We start from the raw sequence: 6,895 nt of genomic DNA on the forward strand, positions 1-6,895 counted from the left end.
TCTCTGCTTCTTCCTTTTTTTTTATTTCAGGGTTGGGAATGATTGTACAGGCCATCCCCCCTCCTCCATTTTCTGGGGAGGGGGGATGCATCCTCCCCATCCCACCCCTCCGGATTTACGCCCATGTATGACATACAAATGCACGTTGATTTGTGTTGATTCATGATACCCTCAACTACACTTTTGCGTTGAAACGAATATCTAGAAACATTCCATAATATATTCTTAGATAATTTTTCTTCAGATTACTTACATTAGCCCACAAAATCACACACACAAAAAAGCTTCCAGACCAAGATTCTGGTTGTGACCTCATCTGTCAATCTTTGCTTAAGTATTAATATGATTAACAAAAGACATTGGAATGCACCCTCAACAACACCGAATTTAACTTGCATGTACAATCGCAATTTGTTAGTCACATTAATATCAGAGAAAAAAGCAAGTTATGCGAAGTAGAGAGGAAGGTGCGTACCAATGTCTTTTGCTAAACATATCAGTACTATAGCAATGATTGACAGATGAGGTCACAATCAGAATCTTGGTTTGGAAGGGATTTTTTTTTTTTGTGGGCGTATCCAACAAAACTGAAGAAAGATAGAAGAAAAATTATATAAAAAATAACCTGTGTCCAGGTTTCCGGTTAGCCGCAAAAGTGATGTTGAGGGTATCATGAATTAACACAAATCAACATGCATTTGTATGTCATAAAACCTTCAAGCATCTGTAGCACTAAAACATTTCAACAAATTGTCGCTGGTTCCTCTAAATCAACAGTTTATTGTTTCTCTTTCTGTGGATTGCAGTGCTTCATGAAGAACAATTTTCTTCAATGACAAATTGAATACATCAAAAGTGATTTAGGACATTGACCCATATCCATATCATGTGCAATACATCAAAGTATTCTATCTGAGTTGGTGCTCATTGTTTTCAGATGTTCGCGGTTAGTACCACGTTATGTGCACGTCGAGGTTTGTTTTCAAGTTATTTGAAAACGTAATGGCTATCATAACATTTTACTTTAATTTCAAATAAAGCAAATCGAAAATAAAATGTGTAACAACAAAACCCTACCTGTGCTTCCCTCCAATCGTTTCCCTTATTCCCACTGAGTGAGAATACAATATTTGTCGCACTTGGTGATCTTGTTTCTGACTTGTAGACATTCAGTGAGTTGATAGTTCTGCCGTACATATGATACCAAAATGTCAAGCACAAGGGCCCGTAACCACTGTAGGCGGGGCTCCATAGACGTGCCGAATCCCCATTTCTATGAGAGCTTGCCTCTATGTACATGTAATATCCGGCTGCGAGAGGGGAAAAATATACAATGTGAATAATATTAGGCTTTAAAGCAAGATCAAGAATCAAAGGCACAAAAACTGAGCGTGGAAACTTGTTTGCAATTCATTTACAGAGAAGACGCAAACAGCAAGCTTGGCTTAAAGGGACTGTACAGTACTGGTTGAGGTGGGGATTCATGTTTTGAACATTCCTAAGTGAGATAATGAGAAACCTCTTATGAAATATGAAAGAGCATGTAATTTTAAGAAGGATTCAACGTTTATTTGATGAAAATTGGTTTTCAAATGGCTGAGATATCCAAAAAAAGTGATAATATAAAAGGCGACAGGCCACGCCTTTTATTAGGATCTCTTTGTTTTACCTTGTTTTTGGATAGCTCAGCCATTTCAAAACCGATTTCCATCAAATAAACTTTTGATACCCCTTAGAATTGCATGCTCTTTGACATCTCATAGAGTGGTTTCGACCAGAACTGTACACACCCTTTAAGATGTAAAACGTACTCTCTTTCTTGGATTTGTAAGTGGTAAGCGAGGACGTGTTTGGGTGATAATTCACTTCCTTCAGCACAGCTAAAAGCTTACCAACACTCAATGAATGCAAAGCTGAAAGCCTTGGAAAGGTACAACATGACATTGAAGAACTTATATGAAGAACAGGAGAAGTCTTCCCAACGAGAGTGTCTCAGATTTTACGGGTTTCCAAAACCACAGGACGAAAACACTGGACGCCCTTATCAGCGATGTCGTCAAGAAAAAACCAGGAGCATCGATCAGCCTTCAGCCTTCGTGCATTGCCAGGAGCCATCGTATCACATCCAAGTCAAGACAGAAAACAGAGCATCAACAGGCACACAATCCATCATCGTCAAATTTGCAGCCTACAGAAGTCGACAGATGGTCTTCAACACGAAGTCCCGCTTCAAACACAAAGGCAGCCCGATGCTCGAGTACCTATAGCTGACAGTGCAGCTATGGACACTCGTCCATGCCTCAGCGAAAATGTCGTAGAAAAAATCATTCCGCAGCTACTGCGTAATTATTCAAAAGGATAGAAATCTGGCGTGGAGTTCACATTGCACGTGATTGACGAATTGCACTACATCGGCGTAAGGAAGAACTTAATTGATCAGTGTTTTTAAAACAGCGATGACAAAAGAAATCATGGGCATACTACTCAAGAAGGATTTGAATGTACGATTTCCCGATCACCTGACAGGCATCTTATATCCACTAGACCACCGAGCTTCCGCCTTATTTTCACTGCTGGTTGTAATCCTTATATTGCCGGCTTAATCGTTGTGTATTTACATCGATGTAGTCGATGTTGCAATGAAAACTACTCGACGCAAGAATGTCATCAATTACGCAGTTCCCGCCGCATACAATAAGGAGTAGAACCAGAGCAGGCTACCTGGCGGGAGCTCGGTGCTCTAGAGAATAAGACGCATTTCCGGTGATCAGTAGGTCGTAGGTTCTAATCCCGCTCGAGTATGTACGCCCATGATCTCTTTTGTCATGGATACCACTAAAACACTGATCGAATACGTGATTAATTATAAGAATGCTGTATTTTAAAACTGTATTTATTTTTAAACTACACCGACTCAAAGAAGAACAGCCATTGGTTTAATTGTGTGACTTGAGGTGAAAGAAAATAAACTCAAACTCAAACTCCTTCCTTTAGATATGATTGATAATAATATTCCTATATTTCATGTTGGTATCAATTTCTTATATTTGATATTCCTTCACTTGATTCGCGTGTCAATTTTCTCATAATGGCAAGGGGGGGGGGGGAGCACCTAACTTTGATTTGTAAAAATAAGTGACGACCATGCCTCATAGCCCAAAAGAAGTTAGTGCACGATATTCATGGAAAATCAGTATAGTTTATATACATTATATATATATATATATATATATATATATATATATATGTATATATATTGATGACAAGGTTTTCTTATTTAAAGTAGCACCAATAGGAAACTGTGAAAACTACAAGGAGATTGTGCCCTTATGACATCTCCCTATCCTTTGTGACGGACATTATTAAAAAAAATAAATGTTTTAAGATCAAGTCTATATAAATACTGATGGGTAATTGGTCAGAAGGCAATCACGTGACTAATGCAGCGAGGATCGAATTCGCTATTTTTTTCAGCAGTGACGTCACGTCGAAAAATAATTCCAGATCATGACTTGCTATCGACAGGACTGAATGAAATAAAGAACATTTTATGTTGACCATAAATTATAACAAATATTGCCTTGTCTATTGTTGCGTATTACACTTGATAGTCCCTTTAAGAATGTATTTTCTTTTTGAGATAGCATTTCATTCCTCTCGACCCTGTGCACTTCGGGGAAAAAAAATGATCTCTTAAGGAAAATTTAGGTCCCGCGGCAATGTTTAGCTTACATTACACTTCTAAAAGTCAATATCTCTATCATATCCCAGATAGCAATGCTGCGTTGGCCCAACGTTGGTCCAACGGCATACATGTACGCCAGGCCAACAACAGAAACGTGACGTCGCTCCGAAGTCATTTTGGCCAACGTTGGTCCAACGGTAAAAGCCTTATGTTAGGCCGACTTTGGTACAATGTCAGACCAACGTTATACCAACAATTCTTTCATTATGCATGATGCACTGGCCCAACGTTGGCCCAACTACATGTGTGTACGTTGGCGCAACGTCAGAGACATGACGTTGATCCAACGTTAATTTGGCCGTCGGGCTAACATTGGCCCAACAGTGAAATCTTGACGTAATACTAAAGTTATACCAAGCACTTTTTCACCCTGTTATAACGTTAAGCTAAACGTTATACCAACCACTTTTCCACTGTTGTATGACATCACACAGTTAAACCATATCCTTTTCGACTTTGCAATGACGTTAACCCCAACATTAAACCAACCACTTTTCGACTCTGTTACGACGCTATCCTGCCATTGGATCAACGCTGCATCGACCACTATTCCACCTTGTAATGACGTTATCCCACCGTTGATCCACCATATTATGTTGATATTATATCTACGTTATACCCACCACTTTTCAAAGGTGTTATGGTGTATTCCCAACCTTAGACCAACGTTGTATTAACCACCCAACAATGACTTTATCCCAGCGTTAGACCAACGTTGTACCAACCACTTTTCCCACTGTGAAATGACGTTATCCCAACGTTAAAGCAATATTGTACCAACCAGTTTCCCACGATATTATGGCATTATCCCACTGTTATACCGACCCCATTTAAACTGTTTATCATTCACTTTTCAACGTTGTGCCAACGATGCACCAACGCTGTTCCAACGTCATCCTTTTACTGTTGACCCAACGTTGGTCCGATGACATTAAAAGCTTTTTAGGCCAACGTCATGTTTCTGACGTTAGGCCTTCGTAGTCTTGTTTCTGGGCAGAAGCCACGTGAATTAGAGTCTATTCCTATAATTCCTACAATCTACCCTATTCCTAAGCTTCTACATCCTATACCTATTCCTATACCTATACCTATACCTATACCTATACCTATTCCAATACCTAGCTGAAAGAAGAGCATTTGATTTTCTTTATAAACCCCCGCGTGTCGATGGATGACACTTTCATTACATTTTCATCAAAATTCCATCAAAACATCGGAATACTTTTTGAAACGAGAGTGGAAATTGTGAATAAATCAGCAATAATTTGATAACAATTTATAACACAGTTTACAGTTTAATCCCAGCGTCAATACTTTTTAATTTAATGGTTTTTAATATTTTGAGCCACATTTGAATTGCAAATTCTCTCATTAATATTCATGATCTTGGTATGCCGTTATTCCAACGTTGGGCCAACGTTGTCCCAACTGCTTTTTCACATGATTATGACTTGGCAATAATATAAGCAGTAAACACTTAAATAGCTTAACAGTTTAAGGTTTCTCTTTTCCGTTGTTATGATGAATTATCTTTTTTGCCGCCATGACGAAGTGTACATTTGTAAAAATATAATCCGTGCCATTTGTATATTCTGTTTGTTCGGTGAACCATCATTCAATGAAGGAATGAAAGTCAGATTGACAACATGTACGGCTTTAAATCATGTTATTTCCTTTAATGGAAATAAGAATAAAACTGTTGAATCTAAAACAATGTTTAATCTTGGCATCAATGTATTTTCATGTAATGTCTTTTGTCTATCTTCACTAGTTTTTAATTTACAGACTCTCTTATGATGGATAATACAGTAATGGAAATGACGTTTATCCCAATTTCAGACCGAACTTATATGTAGTACCAGTCCAATTAAGTACACCAACCTCACTCCAGTAGGCCATTTCTAGCTATTTAAACTCAACTGCATACTAAAATTCATCAACATTTGGAAAAATACCCGGTTGTGGATTACATAATTATGCTATAATCTCCCTAACAATGGCTAACACTCACGCAACTCTTTGCCACAGCGCTGGCCAACAGTATGTTTCTGACTTGCCACCATACGCGCAAGACGTTGGACTAATGTTGGACCAACGCAGGATTCAAAGAGGACAATGGTTGATACAATGAGGGTCTGACATTTTACCAACGTTGGTCTAACATTAGGCTTTCACTGTGTAAAAAAATGTTGGCCCGACGGACAAAATGGCGTTGGGCCAACCTCACGCTTCTGACATTGTGCAAATGTACACGCATGACGTTGGACCAACGTTGGACGAACGTAGCATTCAAACTGGAAAAGTATATAGTTGATGTAATGTTGGTCTAACATTGCACCGGCATTGGACCAACGTCAGGTTTTCACTGTTGGGCCAACGTTGCACCGATTGCCAAAATGACGTCGGTACGACGTCACATTTCTAACATTATGCCCACCAGTCGACATTCAATATGGATTGACATTGGACAAACGCAGTATTCAAAGTGGAAATTTGGTTGATATGATGTATTTGACATTGTGCCAACGTCGGTCCAACGTCAGACTTTCACTGTTGTACCAGTGGTGGTCCGACGACCAAAATGACGTTGAACCAACGTCATATTCTGACATTATGCCAACATACACGCATGACGTTTTACCAATATTGGGCCAACGCAGCATTCAAAGTATAAAATTGTTGATATATAACGTTGGTCTGACATTGTACCATCATTGGACCAACGTCAGGCTTTCACTGTTTGGCCAATTTTGCCATTTGACAATTGTGGTATTCAAAGTTAATAATGATAATTGCAATGTGTCACGTGTTACAAGGCTCTCTGGATTTGTCATCTTCTTGTTCTTTTTCAAGTTTTTCATCAAGTAATTATTACCACCTTTGACTACTGGACACAAAGTAGACTGTTTTGGTGCGGTTTGATTTCACTGGCACTATCCGTCGCAAGAGATAAGGAGCATTCTCAGGACAGCATCTTTGCTAATCTTGGTGTCAATTTTAAACTCAAGTCCCACATATAGCATTTACTGTGAGTTCCTGCCAACATGCCTGGTCGAAGCAAGAAGAAAAAGATGCCAGGGAAATTTTTGCCTAGCAGTCCTAAACCACAAGACCAAACTCCAACTCAAAGGCGGCCTTTCATTGCCCACC

Source organism: Diadema setosum, chromosome 8 (assembly GCF_964275005.1).
Source record: "Diadema setosum chromosome 8, eeDiaSeto1, whole genome shotgun sequence".
In the NCBI taxonomy this organism is placed as follows: domain Eukaryota; kingdom Metazoa; phylum Echinodermata; class Echinoidea; order Diadematoida; family Diadematidae; genus Diadema; species Diadema setosum.